Raw genomic sequence first — 18385 nt, 5'->3', positions numbered from 1 at the left:
AGAAGTTGAAAACACTCGCCACAGAGAAGAAGCAACTGTGAAGTAGACAAATCCTAAACTAAAAGAAGCCACACAGGAGAAGTTGCTTGAAGTACACTCCTCTCCCAAACCAAACAGACTTCTCCTTGAGGCTCTGCTCCTGGGATGAGTGTTGTGTTCCTTTACATGGGATTCTTTTTGGTTCTGATTCTGGAAGCTTCTCTCAGCTCAGATGAGAAGCAGTTTTTACAGTTCTCTGAGGCACTGCTGAGTATTATTGTGCAAAGAGCACCGGACTGGACTCAGACTTCCTGAGTACAAGCCCCAGATCTGCTATTTATGAGCTGTGTGTCTTACACAAGTCTCCTTCCCTACCCAAGCCTGTTTCTGCAATTGTACAAAGCAGATAATAATCGCCTGATGTCTACTGGGCAGAATCACAAAGCACTACACAAACATAAAGCACTACTTGCTTTTCGCCAGGATTTCCTGATTTATCTGCCCCCTAGTTGGGAGGAAATGAGAAACCTGCGCTATTGCCTTCAAAAAGCCAAATTTCCTTCGACGTCTTCAGTCCTTTATTTAAGAGGAACCAGCTTTCCTTCCCCATGGCAAAGCATGGGGTGATTGCAATAGGCTACTAAGGCTGTTTTATGGCAAGAGGGATCCGTTATGGGGCGATTCAGCCAAAGTGATGCCTGTGAATCAGGTGAAGCTTCACCATTTACAGGGATCGATATCAGGCTTCTAATAGCTGAGAAGGTTGGAAGGACCACACAGAAGCAGCTTCATGAACCGCTTGGCCATAAACAGTACCATTTCATCTGGCTTCCCCAAAACCCCTTTTCCTCCCTGAGATTTTAAGTGCAAAACCCCAGGAACCAATAAGACACGGGACAGGAAGCTGAGTCCCTCGCTTTGGCCTCAAAGGCAGCACATTTGGGTTTCCCCATGAGCCATCTGCCTTCGGTTTGGGAGTCATTCCCTTTCATTGCTGCATTAAGGGTGATTTTGTCTTTAAAGTGAACTTCAATGAATGATGAAATAAAATACTTTGTGCAGATGGCCCCGCATTTGAATAAGGGGAAAGCTTTATGCCTAGTGGGGAATGAAGTGCCTTTTTTTTTTTGTCTCTAAGGCTGCAAAAAACGCTTTCATGAAAAAATTTAACTTTAAGGAAATCAATGTGTCTACCCTTATTTGGCACTGATGAGGTATTTCTACGCAGAGACGAAGATGGTGAAGACAGTCTAGATGACACAGAGGTCAGACCACATGAGTTGAAGTCCTGGCACTCTTTCTTGCTAATTATGTGCACTGGAAGAAGTTACTAAAAAAATCTTGTGCCTTAGTTTCCTCTTCTGTAAAATGGGAATAATAATAGCATCTACTCATATCGTGGTAGTAAGGTTAGAGGAGAAAATCCATTTTGAACTCCTTATTTTTCTATGGTAAATGTTAAAAAAATAACTATCACCCGTAATATCAGATATTAAGAAGGATTCAGAAAACCCTCTTTAGAGTGCCACATCAGATAAGTATTTAAGAGATTGTTGCACCTGTTTCCAGAAAAGCAAAAACTTGGTTTTTGAGTATAAAATCACTTCAATTAGACAATGTTGGTTTTGGGATGCATAAGACAATTCTAACTTTCTTCTCTCTCATTACCTTCAGCTGAAGGGACTAGAAAAGTTTTCCTAGCCTTGAGGCAAGGGACAGACATGTGACACAGTTTTGACTAATAAGATATAAGTAAAATTAAGTTCTGCTGAGGTGTATGGGGAGGGGGCAGGAGGCTTAGTATTTTCCTTAAATAGTTTCAATATTCCTTGTTCTTCGAGTGATGTCCGGAACAGCACCAGCCATCTTGTGACAATGAGGCAGGAAACCCAAGAAAATGAAACCAAAGTGCAAGGAACGGCAAAGTGGAAAGACAGGAAGAGCCCAGGCCCTGCATGGTATCACAGAGCAGCATAGAGAATGCTAGATATGGCTAACTTTGGATATCCAGTTATATGAGGAAAATACAGCCTTCCGTTTCTCAAGTCACTCTTAGGATTTTAATTTTTGTTGTTTGTTTTTGATAACTTGTAGCTGAACGCATCCCTCCCTGAAATACTATCTTGAGTTACCAGGACTTTGGGTGCCCTCCTCACTTTCAGTTTTGACATGTATTTCATTTTCTCTCTTAATTCCTTCTAACCTGTTTCCAATCTTCCCACATTCCCTACCATATATGGTTATAAAAAAGGAGAACTGACTAAGGAATCTGTCGTCTTCCAGCTCACAGGCAAAGTGGAACTGAGAAAGTACCAGCCTTTGCATGATCAAAGACTCCTTTTCTTGGACTTCTGGGGGAATGGAAACATACAGCGTCAAGTTCACTCAAACCCATGTTGATGGCAGTACACTTGGCAGTGAGAATGTGGGCTTTGGAGGTGACCAAACCTGTGCTCTGAATTCCAAACCCCAACTATTGACTGGTACATGACCTTGGGAAAGTTTCATAATCTTTCTGAATCATTTAATTATAACCTGGAAAATTAGAAAAGATGATAATTTATAATTATAACTTGGAAAATTATTAAAAACTGAAAGTGAGGAGGGAACCTGGTAAGTCAAGACAGTATTTCAGTGAGGAATGCATTCAGCTACAAGTTATCAAAAACAAACAATAATAATTGGGAAGACTAAGTTAGAGAATGAATATGAAATTTCTGTACATTGGAGATCCTTAATAAATGGTGGCTCCTATGAAAGGATAATCAATCTTTCTATGGAAAGAAAGATGCTGGGAAGTGCTTTTTGTTACACCTCCTCTGCTGAATTCTCCATTCATGGCCCAAAGCTGACTACTTTGGTCAAATCACTTCTCTGATTTTAGCAGCACTGTTTGCTTCCACGAAGGAGATCATGGGCCTTGAGCATGAAAAATAGCACCCCAAGGAATAAGCAATGCAGAGCCAACGGTGACACACACTGGACAACATACAGCTATTATTTTAAACATGGTGGCAGAGGAGAAAAAAATACAACCGAAGTCATGATTATAAACGCATTAGAGCAGATTTTTGCGAACTTGGCACTATTGACATTTTGGGCCAAATAACTCTTTGTTGGGGGGGCTCTGTAGGCTATTCAGCAGCATCCTGACCTCTGCCCACTAGATCCCAGATGGGTAGAGGTCAGGAATAACTGGGCCAACTATCTACTAACTTCCCAGTTGCAACAATCAAAAACGTCTCCAGACATTGCCAGATGTTCCTAGAGGTGGGATAAGGATACGCCAAGTTTGACAAAAGGCAATGGAGTTCTGACGTACAAAAGAATCTCACTGGGTGGATCTTGCTGGGGATGATTTGCTAAGTGGAGCAAAAAAAAAATCCATAACCCCACAGAAGATGCAAAATAGCAAGAAAGGAACAGAAATTATATTTTACATCTTTGGGCCTTGAACACCTTGTACATGAGCAGACACCTTGTACATGAGTTTGGTTATTACTCTGTCCAGACTTCAGAACATGGAGTGAGAATATTTGGATTATTTCATCAATCTGTGCCAAGGAGCTCTTCAGATCAAGTCAGCTTAATGGGCAAAATATTAGGCATTCTGTTAAAAACAAAACAAAACAAAAAACAACCTAGCAGATTCCAATCCATTCTTTTCACAGACAGCACTATTGCAGCCAAAAGGATCACTGGAAGAGCAGTTAGGAAAAGGAAGTGGAACCTGAGAAGGAGACTCATTCTCTGTTTTCTAACACTCCTAAATTGACTACGGAAGGGAATGCTTTCCAATTACATGGACAGTGTTTGCCAAGACCTGTGCTCCACTCAAAGACTGAGACTAGAAAAGATCTGCTAATCAGTGTGGCTGCAAAATAGTGTTTAAATATTACATTCATTCTCTATTACTCCTAATAATTGTTAAAGAGTTCTTCCCATTATCTGCTATCTGTTGACTTTCAAAAAATGTAGCCCGAGAGTTGCTACTCATTTACTCTACTCTCAGGATCTTTTGGGTAGTCCGTGGTCTTGAGATTATAAAACACTATTCTAAAAGGCTGTTGTAGATACTATGAAGTGTTGAAGAGGGAAAAACTTGAGGGAAAGGCTGCTCCGCATGAAAATATTCACACACATTATTTCATTATACACTCAAGAAGTGACAAGTTGGTTTGCAAGAACAATGTAAGCTGTTCTCTTACAATTTTACCCATAGTTAAGAGCCTGTTTATACTATTCCAAACTCCACTTTAAACTTCTCCCGGATGTCTTACAACTCTTACCCAATCTTTGAATCCCAAGAACAGTTTCCATTTTATGTTAAAGAGGCTTTCAAAGTGCTGTCAGAAACAGGAACTACTATTAGACTATAACACCATCATTATACTATGATTATTTCAACCTGGCTAATAAGTCGAATAAACGTAAAAGTCATTTTAAAAGTAGTAACTCTCCACATTTATGACTGAGCTATGGGCTAGCTGGTAATGGCCACCTAAATTAATTTTCACATAAGACATGACATCAACAATTTCACTCTCACTGGGGCTGGGGAGACTTCAGAAAGATCCTGCAGGCTCCAGGGATGGGTTTATCATTGTGTCGTCTTCTGACTGCCGCTCCTGGTGCAAGGTGGAGAACTCAAGGATCTGATCTTGGTATTAGCTCAACCTGAGTTGGGAAATGGTTACTGATAGAGTTTGTTCCAGATACAGGCCTCCTCAAAGATTAGAACCATGGCATAGGGTCAAACCTAGGCTGAAATAGGATGTCTGGCTTCATGGCCAAGCCTCATCTGTGGCACCCCTACAGTAGAAGAGGACTCGAAGAGGGGAAAGGAAGGCTGAAGACAAGAAGAAAGAAAAAAGACAAAATTATCTACTAAGCTTAGGATCATCCACATAGCTAATTCAGACAGCACAACTACAGGGCCTTGGTATCTAAATTATCCTGGATGGTTGGGAGGCTAATTTCAAAATTCTCTAGGCTAGCCTGCTGCTTGTGCTTTTTGCTGGGTACCTAGCATCTGAGAGGATATTTCATACACTTCAGTCAAATATTATAACATAGAAAATAAATTGAGACTTCAGAGTGGTGCAGAGAGGGGGCAGGGGGAGGAGGGCAAAGGTTCACTCCCTGATGTCCAGCCCTCTCTGTCCAGATCCATAAACCCATAACCAACTTCATCCATCTCACCCTTCAGCCTGGATACAGGGAGTCGGCCTCATTTGCAGACACACAGGCTGGTGCATTTTGTGTTTAAACCTGCTCATACAGTGAATAGGTAGCAGATTTATCATAATTTCAAACCTGCCTCTAACCAGATGATCAAAAAAGCAAGTTTCTTCTTTTAAAGGTTTCATTTGTAAGCTTCACTGCCCCAAATCAAAAAGGGCAATGGAACAAACTCCCAGGACCACATTCTGCATTTGTAAGGCAAGTGCCTTCAAGTCATGGAGCATGTTTTTCTATTTATAAATGAGTACGTTGAAACCGAACTCCCTCTGTATTTATATCCTGGTGACTCTTTTTGGGTTCTCAAAATTGCAGTACATATAAACCTCTCACTATGTTACACAGAAATTGTGTTAGCCTTGTAGAGCCCAGTTTTAACCTAACCTTCCTCTCCTTTTTCTCTACAGACTTTCAAACAACATGCAAAGTGAATGTGTCAGAAGGGGTCTTGATGGGTTCTATTGGCTCAAGAGGTTCTCTCATAATAGAGAAACCACCAGGGAGTTACTGAGCACATTTAAGAAGAATGGATTCTAGCCAGCCCAGGGAAAATTACATACCAATAAAAAATATCTTGGCCAATCGTGCTTTTGGAGCAGTAAGTGGCAATTTTAAGATGGTGGGTTAATTTATAACTTTTCAGTTCCTCCATTCTGACAATATTCCACTAAGGATCCAGGTTAGAAAACTTAAAGTCATATTAGGTACTTCTGTCTTCTTTATTCTCCATTGTCAATATAATATGAATTCTATCACAAATTCTGCCTTTCCTTCTTTGGAAGAAATCTCTCATAGATTCACTCTGAATCTCCCTTTTCCTTGGCTCCTTCTAATCTGGGTTCTTACCAACTTACACAGCCCTGGAGTTACGGTCAGACCCTTTCGATAAGCCTCTCTTTCTCCTGCCCTGTATCTGAAACTATTCTGAATCTTTAATTGATTAGCAAACAAATATTTATGGAGCTTCTACCAAGTAACTGATATAATATCATGTCATAATTTTATATTATACTCCAACTTATGAATTTAAAGCTCCTCCCTATTGCCAAATTAAAGAAATTGAATCTCCTGCCAAATTTCTAGGTCATCTATCGTCTGGCTATGCTCTAACTCACCTGCCTTTTCTACTGTTATTCAACAGACAGTTTTCTCCCCTCTGGCTGAGCTTCTCATTTTCTCTTCAAAATACCCTGCTAATTCTGCCTCCCACCTCCCCTGCTGTGAGTTCCTCTGTCTGGAATGCCTCTCAGCCAAATCCTAGTCCAATTTCTGTCCATCCTCCCAGCACTGGGTCAGGCTGGAACTTCCTCCACTCAGCCATCCCCAACTACTCTAGCCCTTGGGGACGTCTTCCCATTTTGGTCTTTATGGTTCAATTCCTACATTGCAGTTTAGCACATGTGCATGCTTTCTCGCGAATGAAATCATGGAGTTATAATGACATCAAAACTTACGTTAAACTTCACGTGGTATGACAATGAGAAAGGTATCATCATCAGTATGACTGCATCAACCCCTTCCTCCAACTAAACCAAACAAGGCTCAGGGGATTTAATCAACTTTCCCAAAAGCACTCCGTTAGCAGGGCTGAGATGTGAACCTAGCTTCCTTCCTAACCCAAATCCAGCATTTTCTTCACTGGATTACCCTGTCACTGAGGCACTGTGATGACCACAAATCAGGTTTTCTGATTCAGGTGAACAATGATTCTTCAAGGAAAAAGTCTCAGCGATCCACAATTTGGATCACTGGAACAGAAATAGGAAATTCTGTGTTAACCTGCAAAACCCACCTGGAAACCTGAAATTGTTAATCACCTCTCTGCATAAAGGGGGTCCTTCTAACCTGACCCCCTCCCCAAAAGAAACCTTTCTCAAAAACCTACTAAAACTCCCCTTTGACCATACCATGTTCTCCTTGGGTGCCGCAAAGTCAGGCTAGCAGCGCATTCAACTCCAATAAATTTCTCGTTGACACATCCTATTGGCCAGACCCAAGAAAACGGACACCTGGGGTGAGCATCCTGCTATAAATACAAAGTTTTCTCTACATTTCTACCAGCAGTTTTGGTATTGGGGAAAACCCAAATGGATAGTTGAGTCTCCTTGAAATTAAACACACACACACACACACCAAAAAACCACTCCGAAACCCCAACTTCGTACAACCTTCAAAAAGATATACTTGTATGGGTTGACGAAGACATACGGGTTAAATAACTCAGCAACAACCCCCCTTTCCACCCCACCAAACCATCTCCATTTCTCCACCCTGGCTTTCTCACAAACTTCAGCAGGCACCCAGATGGAACCTGACTCAAATTGCAACCCATTAGCCTGGAGGAATAGATGTTTAAGGGGAACTGTGTAGTAAACAATGGTAATCCCGACTTAAGCGGGGAGAAAGCGACCTTTCTCTCTCCCCTAAAACAAACCGCTGTGCGTCACTGTTTTACTATTAGCGGTTAATAGGCGCGCGGCCGCCGGTGCAGCTGTGGCCCCGCAAACAGGCTCTACAGTCAGGCTGAACATAATCCCTCATGTAATGAAAAACCTATTTCTATTTCTGAGGCCTCACTACTCTTCATACTGAAGAGCCTTGTGCCTGTCACACATTTATTGAAGCTTATTACTCATCTAGGCAGCGGGGCCCAGTTAGTATTTGGAATTATATTTTAAATCACAATTTTTCTATTATTTATTTTAGGATTCCAAGGCTATGGTGAAAGCGTGTCAGTGTTACTCTTGATACGCATTCAGAGGCATTAAAGCCCCAAATCAAAATCAAAAAATTCTTTTCTATGTAGAGAACCTTTATGCATATGTGCAAGGTCCTCAGTCATGACACCCAGGTGAGCCTGGGGAGCGAGGAGCTCAGCGCCGCATCTGGGGTCCTGGGGTGCAGGGCAGAGATTTTAAATCTCCCCATTGAGCATGAGAGTCAGCTTTCCTGGGCTACCGGTTTTATTTCCCCCATCTCCCCCCATCCTGCTCTTCTCTTTAGCTTTCAAAGATAAATGGACAGACTCTCTCTGGGTGTTGGGGATGGGGCAATGAACTGATGGGCTAAAACTGTAGCCTCACCATCCAGGGGAAACATAAGAACTGGCTTAATTTAAGTCAGGGGATTTTCTGAACTGACCATGAGGTTGGAGCTTCCTTCTTTTCACTATGAGGCCAGTGTTGAGGACACGTCCTTTCTGGTTCTATAGAAGCCAGTGGGAGCTATAATTCTCTCTAGCTAGTTTTCTGGCCTCCTTCTCCTTTCCTATTTTCTGGGATATACATGCATGTGTGCATTTGTTTATATATACACACACACACACACCCCTCCACACACACACACTGTATACAAACATATACATATGCCACAGTATCTATAAGGAATATCTTCCCCTATTTTTCTCTCTCGTGTACTTACTTTTTCTCCCCTCTGCACAAAATAAATTCTCTGTCTTTAGGCTTTGCACTCTACTTGGGCCATCATATGAATAAAAATCAGCCCAGATTTGACAGGAATCACACAATATAGACTCTAATGGACCACCGTTTCCATTCCTCTGCTTTCATACCTAGTTGCTTTCCATGTCAGGAGTTCCTCTACATTTCCACCAAGAGACACAAAGACCAGCCCTTCCAACAAAACCCCTGTTGGATGTATGTCTTGGTAACTGGTCACGGAAGGGTGTAAGGACTGTTCAGACAACAGCCAATTCGGTATCTCCACCATTAGCTGTTTCTCATTTTGTTTTGCTTTGCTTTGCGGTATTATGGAAGGAAAAGGCACAGCAGTGTTTTTGGTTAGGGGTGAGGCAGGGATGGTGTGTGATGAAGAAAGACGTACAAAGGGCGTGGACTGAATTAGCAAGGCGACTCAGGCTTGCAATCATGGGAAAAGTTCAGGCTTGGCTTTTCTGCAATCTATGTTTTTTTTTTTTTTTTTTTTTCATGTTTTGACAGCATTCTCCCTGGGTGGGGTACACAGCTTGTTTAATAAATCCCTTAGTCATATAAACATGACAGACAATCCTTTTTCTTCCTTCAAGATAGATTTAACTGCAAGCATTTCAGTTGGGTCTGCTCTCCTATTTGCCTCTGACATTCAAACATGCCATCGGTATTTCACTGCAATACGGACAACATCGCTGGGTCAGCTGACCTTTCCAAAAGCCCTAATTCCTGTCAGTTTGAAGAGAAGAATAAAATACCATGCAATCAGGAACCACATTCCCACCTAGGAAATAAAGACATCTCCTCCCAGGCAGGGCTGGGACCATGAGTCCCTCAGGTGGTACTTTTACCCCAATGCCCTTCCACCAAAAGAAGCAAGGGCGAAGGGGGTAGGGGAAGGGAGAAGGAGGGAGGGGGACAGTTGGAGAAAAGCCACGGATTGTCAGGCCAGTAAATTTTTAAAAAGCCTAACATTAAATTAACTGTAATGTCTTTTGCATCATGTATGTTGCTTTTATAAATTAAATTTGACAGAGCAGGTTAAATTTGGATCTCCCCCAAAGATATTTATAGGTGGAATGTATAGGGGAGGGGAAAGAAGGGAAAAGAAACAGTGATGTCCATACCCGCACAAATACAAACAAACAGTGTGAACGATTAAACCCTTGGAGGCAGACCTGGAAGTTGGTTTCCATAAAGTCAAGCCGAATTGTGAAGACATTTCATTAGCATGGATACTCATTAAAAAATATTTCTGGCCAGAATATGTGGGGCAGGGGATGGGCGGGGTGGTGGTGCATCATTTACATTTCTCCCAGGTAGTGGGATGACTTTCCTTCCTTTCTCTCCCATCCCACCCCCACATATGCCCATTGCTTCCCCTGTCATCATCTGCCATGGCTTGGAAACTGGCTTTGACTGGGAGCTACAGCCTTAGGTAATCCCAAATATTCCACTGAACTTCCTCTACATGAACACAAGTAAAATAAGGCAGGGAAAGGATCTGCCGTAAAATAAGTCACCTCCCTCCTGTAGATTTTTTTTATCAGGATAGGAAAGGAGATTTGAGAGAATGCCTCACTCTCTGGCTTCAAGGGTCATTCCACAGACAATGTATTTGAGGAGAACCATAACTTCCAACCCCCAACTTGCAACGCTCTCCTGGGAATCAACACCCACATTCATTCTTTCAATCTCTTACATCATTTTCAGTAGCAAAGACTGTAGCTGAATTACATGGATACCAATTAGACACAATAGAAGAAAAACCACCCTTGGTGTCAAATGATTTTGTAGGAGGAGGTATATGCAGAGGCTCGCTTCATACATTGCATTTGAAATACAGATTGATGTTTGCTACCAGACACATTACTCTCATCTATTAGGTAAGAGCCTGCTGTGTCTATAAACTCAATTTCCTGTGTCATGGTAGTTTTCTGGTTTATTTGGATAAATGTTGAGCTGTCCACTGTTGTTTGTCTAAGTAGTTCATGAGGGAACCAACAGTTTAATAATGTAAGATGAGGTGGTGAAACAGCACCTCCAAGCAATTCTCAGCGATTGCTGTGCATCTCATCACATTGGTTGGACTTACGGACTCAAGACACTGAATGGGATATCATATGCAATTTGGTATCTTGGGTGTTATTCCCTCCTCATATTTGTGTCTTCTAGTTGTTCCATGTTTTCTTCTACCCAATTTACGGCATTTCATAGTTTGTGCCGCTAGTTAATAACTCTAATTGTTCTTTTACAGGATCTTATGGCTTTATCCTTAGTGCTTGACTTAATTTCATCTGATTCTTTTTAGTATTTATTCACCTTTCTTTGGATTTTCATTCTTCACAGGTCTGGTAGGGAGAAGGGAAAGCTAATCTCAGGTCAGCTTTTCTTTATTTTTCCTTTACATTTCTTAAAGTAAAATTTGACAAAAAACCAGACTGGCTAAAAACAGACACACCTCCTCCATCTCTTATTCTACATGGGTTAAATCACTCCACATTTCTAGGAAGATGGTAACTCCTCTCGATAGTTTAATGAAAGGCTGGTGGGTATGAAAGCTTCTATTTGTTGACAGATCTGGGAAAAGTGAAACCCAGGTGTCCTCCGTCACCTTTGTGTACCCGTAACATCAAAGCAAGAGTCAATTATGCAGAATATAACTTGCCCACATACTCTAAGCTTCCCTATTAACTGTGTTATTTTATGGGGTTGTTTATGAGACTCTATGCCTTGGAAGAATTTTTCAAATAAAAATATCCTGGCTTCTGAAGCTGGTTAGCATGTTCCAGCATATAATGTGGAAGCCATTCACTCACTTAAATGGAATCTCTTACAGAATGGAAAAAAATATGAAATTAATATATACACATATATAGAAATTTAATAAATTTCAAATTAATTAATATAAAATTAATAATACCTAAAATTAATATAAAAAGTTACAAGGATTTCTTTCATGGGGATAAAGAGTCTTTAACCCACAGTTCCCTCAAGATTTGGTAAGTCTAAAAATATCCAAAGAGAGCTCACACATCACATATGTACTCTAGATTCAGACAAAGCTCTGGAAATCTGTTGGTGAAATTTGCGGCAGAGGGTAGCCTTACAACCAGTTTCAAAAGTACCCCTAATTCAAAGGCATGTGAAATGTCCTTAAAGATGTCACCGCGCTCATCACGGCCTGAAGAAGAGAATGCATCTGACACACTGTCACTTACCTTTCCCCGCGGATGCAAGCAAGTCTAATCTAAACTTCATTAACGTGACTAAAATGCTCGTGGTGTAATGTAAGTAAGCAAACCGATAGAATTGCATCATGACTGCACGGGCAAAAGAAAGGGAATATGCCTTTCTTTTAAACAGATCAGAGTTCCCAGGGGAGTGCCCAACATGTTTGCACAAATCTTCCCACAAATGACCTAACCCAGCTGAAAACCCATCCCCAGGGGAGGGCCTTCCCTAACAGCTGTGAAGAAAGTCACGATGAAAGAAATGCAAAGATTGGAAGCAAGCTCATCCTGCCTTTTCATCCATAGCCTTGAATTTGAGAAACAAAAAAATGTCTTTGAAAGATGATACATTATATGTGTCTCATAAATAGCTTTCTCTTTCTCCAGGGGGAGGACACTACTTTCTTCAGCCAAGTGGGTTTTTTTTTTTTTTTTTTTTTAATAACCAACATGTAGCTTAGTAGTGTCATATTTTCTGATACATTCTGATATTTACTTATTTTTTTTAAGGCCAGAAGGTTGGTAATATAAAACATAAAATTAGGGGAACATGCAAGCAGTTATCTTCCTCTTAATGGTAATATTAAATGTGTTAATATAGTTGATGGACCATTTGTTCCTCTAAATGCAGAGGATCTTATGAGACATCAATTTAATAAGCCGTTTATTTGATGCAAAAAGGGCTCAGGCAATAATTCTGGGTGTCTATTCTTAACAACCAAAATATGCATTTTCTATAAAGGAATTTTCTATAAAGTACACAAAGAAGTCTGGTTTAAGGAGACCTTAGGAGAAACCTAAGTTTTAAAAGTTCACTTCTGGGTCAAGATTCTGTCGAATGAGGCTGCAGAGTTAAGTGGGGCATTTTAGAGCACAAAAGATTTGTATGGCTTGTGTACACAGGCCTAATTCACCATATAATAGTTCTTTTCTCTACTTGGTGCCTTGTAGCAATTGCTTTCATTCCTTAGCGCATCCTCATTTACCGAGAAACAGCCAACAGACTTTCAAATTTATGCCATTATTTGCTCCTTCACCTTGAACTCCAACTAAATTCTGCTACACTTTTGTAATGGGAGTGCCAAATGGTGGCCGTATGCCAGACACAAAACACTTCCCAGTTTCACTCAGCCAGCTCTCTCGATTTCAGGGAATCTGTGATTCCTGCTAGAGGGCTTAAATGTGATGCTTACACAGCCCCCCCCACCCCCCACAACTGTTCCTTTGCCTAAATGTTTTCTAGCTCAGAACTGCAATTTGGGAACAGAGGCAATTACAACATCGGGGAATCAGAAACTTCCCTTTATATGAAGGAACAAGAAAGGGAGAAACAAAAAAGGGATTGGGGATTCTGGGTACTTGGAAAATGTCTTCCACAAATAGTCCAACTCAGTCCTCATCATAATCAATATCCATTAATTCAACAAATATTGATTGCCTGTAAGGGGCTAGGCATTGTGCTGGGTGCTGGGGGTACAATGGCCCAAGAACTTGGGCCTGGCCTTGGAGTGTGGGAGTCAACCCAATGAGCACAACAGATTCCATTTAGTTGAGCTTCTACTATGTGCCAGGTACTACCATATTTCACCAACTCAAAGACTTGCACTTTTTCAACATTTCCCCCATCTCTGATATCAGAATGCCCGTTATAATTGGTGTTGTCTTACAATTGCTGCAGGCCACTGGGCAGGGGTGAACGGGGACCAATCTATTCATATTGTCATGACAGCAATAGAGTTGGACTGTGTCTACTGCCTTCTGAAAAATGCAAGATAATGATTATAAATGCTAAGAAATTGTGTCATAGTTTTAGTTGGTAGCTGTTTTTCCCTTTAGGGATGCAGATGATAGTAGCACTTCTCATAACTGGAAGTGGATTTGAAGAAAAGTTGTATACATGCACCATTTCAATGAAAACTTGAGGCATCTTTACAAGATAGGAACTATTCCCACTTTTTGGATGAAGAAACTAAGGCACAGAGAAACTAAATAGCAAGCCTGCGTCACATGGCTTCGATGTACACAAATCAGAATGCCAACCCTGGTCTCTGCGACATCAAAGCTCACGCATATGTCTTCCATGACATCAAGTTGCTTCTTGTCTAACCACCAAGGCAGGGCATAAACTTCTGCAGTTGTGTTCAGGGCAAAATGTAGAATGAAATAATACTTATTTAATGTAAATTAGAAACTGCGCCAGAATCCTAAATCATGAAAGCGGCATGAATAAATCAACAAATACAAGACAAAGGAAACTGGGAACTTAAAAGCTTCCTATTGGAGAGGTGAAAGGTCTGTGGACTTGGCATCATCCTAAGGAGTCCAGACAAATAAATAATGTGCCTGGAGATGGGGGCAATGATGCCACAGCATCCTGCTACTGCTTCTGCTCTGATGATTGCTGAGCGATAACTGCTGCAAAAAGAGGTGAGGGCCAAGGCTTGAATGGAGATTCAAGATGACGAGCACTCACTGCTTATTTGCACAACACATGTTTGCAGAGGTGAAAAGTGCTGGGCTCACGGACTATGTGATATACTGGTTTCCTTCTGTCATCCTGGTGACCCTACTCACTCCCCTCTCGTTCTGCAGAGATACTCTTCAGCCACCCAGAGTGGCTTCCTCTTTCTCCCGCACTGTTTGCCCATGACTCCGGGAAAGCCCTATTTGGCTGACGACTTTGATTTCTGACTAACATCTTGGGTAGGAAGGCAAAGGCATCTCACCCAAGCCACCGACCACCCCAGAAGCAGACTTCCAAGCCCCCTAACTTGCTCAAGGAGGTCTTTAAAAAAGGTCGGGACTTTCTCTGAGGAGGAGGAACCCATCGTTTCCGAATGTCAAGCATGAGACATGAATGTTGTCTCATGGCTGCTAGGTGACGGAGGCTCGCTAAGGACTTAATTTACTTCCGGTAAACTGAGGGACCCCCTGGAATCAGGTGTACAATGACGAGACAGCAGCCCCTGCAAAGACCCACCAGCGTGTAAGCACCGACAGGATTTTATTACCAGATTAAGAGTACATTAGCATATCTATTAGATGAAAAGTCTGCTCCTCACACTGCGGTGGGTAACCTACCTGGGTCTCCCCTGCGCCCTCCCTCCCACCTTACTGGCAAACAGCTCTCCTTTTTGGCGCGTGGCTAGCTCTGAGGTTTGACCATCTGGGGCCGAGGAGGTGGGTGGAAATGTTATTTGCTAAACTCTTCAGATTTAATCATTAGCTCTTTGCCCTTTAGATACCGGGAGGTAAATACATAATTTGGAACGCACATTGCAAGCGTGAGGTTTACCATCTCTGGATAGTTAAAGAGCAGAGAGTTTGAATAGAGGGCCAATGTTTTTCCTAGGCTGTGTCTTTGGAAGGGATGCCAGGTGAGTGTACTGCTCTCATCGTTTCCTGTCATTTTCTTTGTATTTCCCCCAAAACTGCTCTGCTCAGCGAGATGGGAATACACAAAATAGCAGCTGAGATCGCAGAATTCATCAGTATGAGTCTCAACATATCAATTTTCAATTGTGGCAACTTTAAACACATTGTAGGCTTTTAGTTTCCATAGAAAATAATCTTTCATTGTTTTCAAAAGAGACTGAAAGCACCCCAAATTACCACACTTTTAACTTCCTGACATGTTGATGGGCCACGTTCTTTCCAGATCAAAGTCGGAGTGGCAGAAGACAGAGCGTTCGGCAGCTTCCTTAAAACATAGTATTTTATATTTGGCAGGAAATATTGTAGTGAAAAAAGACAAGGTGACTTTCTAATATATATATATGTATTTTAGTTTGGCAGAGATCTGAAGAGCTAAAATCTAATTTAGGATGACAGAAATGCTCTTATCTTTCTCTCTTCACTTTCCCTCCCCAGCGATGGCAAGATTTTTTGACAGGAGCTCGGCACATGTTACACATTGTTTTTAACTTGGGGGTGAGAGTCTGAGTCCTGTGTCTTGCTCAACAGTGTGCTGACGCTCAGGTTATCTGGATTTCCAAAGCAAAGTCACTAATCGGAGGTATTTCTCCTCCTTGTAGTGAGGTAGCTCTGGCAAGGGCATCCTCTGCCTTTTAAGGAAATTTCTAATCTTTTCTTTTGTTGACCTAAGATAAGTAAGCCCGGTGTCATTCAATGATTCAATGACCCAGCACTGTTATAACCTGTTAGGAAACCTCAACGAGAGAGACACCAGGCACTGAGTAATTTAAAAAAAAAAAAAAAAAGGCAATGATTTTGTAGAAGAATCTGGAGTAATGGAAGACTGAGGAGAAGTGAGCCTGCAAGACTATTAGGCAATTCTACCCCATCAGTAGGTTGGGGCACTGTTTTGAGAAGTCTCATAAAAAGCTTCACTATTAGGATAAGAATTTTTTCTTATCCTGTAGAAAGTTTTTAATTAAAGAGGAAGTTTGCTTGCTTTTCCCACTTTTGGGCCAGGAAGACTGATGTAATTATTCATTATGAAATGGGATCGTGGTAGTAAATGTCAATCGCTGTTTCATTTACAATGGGCACCTGGTTGGACTCTTAGCCAGTGTGAAAACAGTTTTCTTTTCTTTTTTTTTTTTTTAAGGTAGAAACACCCTGAAAAGGGATTCTTAGGAAAAGAACGGTAATATGATCAAACAGGGGTTTGCAAACTATAGCCTGTGGGCCAATTCTAATCTGCGACCTGTTTTTGTACAGCACATGAGGTATGGAAAAGTTTTTAAAACTTTAAATAGTTGAAAAAAAATCAAAAGAATGACACGATAATTATATAAAATTCAAATTTCAGTGTCCATAATTAAACTTTATTGGAACACAGCCATGCCCGGGGTTCTCACATGCAGTCTGTGGTTGCTTTTACCTTACAAGGCAGAGTTGAATATTTGTGCCAGTGACTGAGTGGCCGGCCAACCAAAAATATTTACTATCTGTGCTCTCTACAGACAAAGTTTGCTGAGCCCAGTAACAGAAAACATTTGGGGAAGCAGGAATATGAGATGAGGTTAGGGGACTGAGGGGAAGATACATCTGTCCTCTGCGTCACTGGTGAGGCGGGGATGAGAGGACCCAATTGCTCTCTCTTGCTAGTCAGGACAGAACTAGGTGAAATGATTGACTTGACGAAAGGATCATTTAGGTTCCATGCAGTGCTTGGGAAATGTGGCTGGTCGCAATCCCGAGGGTCGAGGAAATCAAGGGAAAATGACGGGCAGGCATTAGGAGAACAAGGCTCTAGTCTTGGCCCCATGAGCAGCTAGCTACGTGACTAAGAGAAAGCGGGCCTCAGCATCGGCTTTGCAGAATGACTGCAATATGTCGATTTAATTTTCTGCTGAAATGCATATTGGGACTGGGGGCATGGATCTAATTTAATAATTATATAAAAGGACTTTAATGGGAAAGTTTCCAGTTCTAAGCAGGTACAAGGTTAATACCATTTATTAGTACATACATAAAGTATAAAGATAAAAGCACAACACATTTGATATAAAACAGGTGGGGAACTCTCTGTCAGTTATGGGATTCTGAAACTTACGGATATAGGGGACTTCTGGGGTGGCAGGCTATGGATGTACTTGAGCTACCCAAGGAAGAAGCAAGCCAGGTTCCTGAGAAGGACGCTCTCTTGCATTGCACAGCCAGATTCTCCTAAACCAATATTCCCTACCAACCATTTAGTTCAGGCACTGTGTGGCATACAGAGTGGTCCCCTAGTGGCCTAAAAGAGCTCATGCAGCTTTTCAGGGTAATTTACTCCAGGACGTGGTGCAGACACTGGGAAAATCTGGCCCAGCGAGGAGCTGATGGAGAAGTATCTAAAAGATCTCTGACCCTAGCCATGTGCGCAGGAACTGAGGGAACTTTCTTGAATTGGTAAAGGACCCATCTTCCAATTTGTAGGAGGGCTGGCATAATTCTGCTGGTACACCCACCCACATGCCTGAATCTGTGGAAGAACTTGTCATGGGGTTGAACTATTCCAAATTGCTCATTTTTGGAAAGGCTTCTCTTGACAGGTTTGAACATGCAAGGGAGATAATCTGACCTGTTTGTCATGATTCCTGGGAGGCCTGAGCCCCGTGCCTCTCCATAAAAGTCCTGGAGCTTGGGCTCCAATTTCAGGATCTGCCCGTTTTAGGGTTCCTTGGAGTCATGGGTGAACCAGAATGGACTCAGGTCTTCAAAGCCCCCCCTCTTCTCAACAGGGGGTTTTTATGTTACCCGTCCATCCTTCCCTGATGCCTTGCTTTCTAGGTAGGCACAGTCCCGTGTGGCTCCCACTAGCACCCTCCTTTGTGTTTGTACTGCATGGTTTATGCCCCCGAAGCTCTGTAATTAATAGTATACTGATTTTCATCTTCAAAGTGATTTATACACATTAATTAATCCTCAACATACTTCAGAGTCTCTGCACGTAAATAACTACCATCCCCCCATTTTCTTCTTAGGAAACCAAGACCCAGAAGGCAAGCGGCTTTGCCAAGGCTAAGGAGAGAG

At 41.8% G+C, this 18385-nt stretch overlaps 1 protein-coding gene across 8 annotated transcripts in view; it reads right to left on the bottom strand.

Moving 5' to 3' along the window:
• TENM2 (teneurin transmembrane protein 2) overlaps positions 1-18385 on the bottom strand; it is a 652889-nt gene that overhangs the window by 227064 nt on the left and 407440 nt on the right. The gene's annotated exons all lie outside the window — the stretch shown is intronic.

Source organism: Tamandua tetradactyla, chromosome 20, assembly GCF_023851605.1.
Source record: "Tamandua tetradactyla isolate mTamTet1 chromosome 20, mTamTet1.pri, whole genome shotgun sequence".
In the NCBI taxonomy this organism is placed as follows: Eukaryota; Metazoa; Chordata; class Mammalia; order Pilosa; family Myrmecophagidae; genus Tamandua; species Tamandua tetradactyla.
The sequence above is the reverse complement of the archived record's forward strand: the minus strand, read 5'-3'. Positions and strand labels throughout refer to the sequence as shown.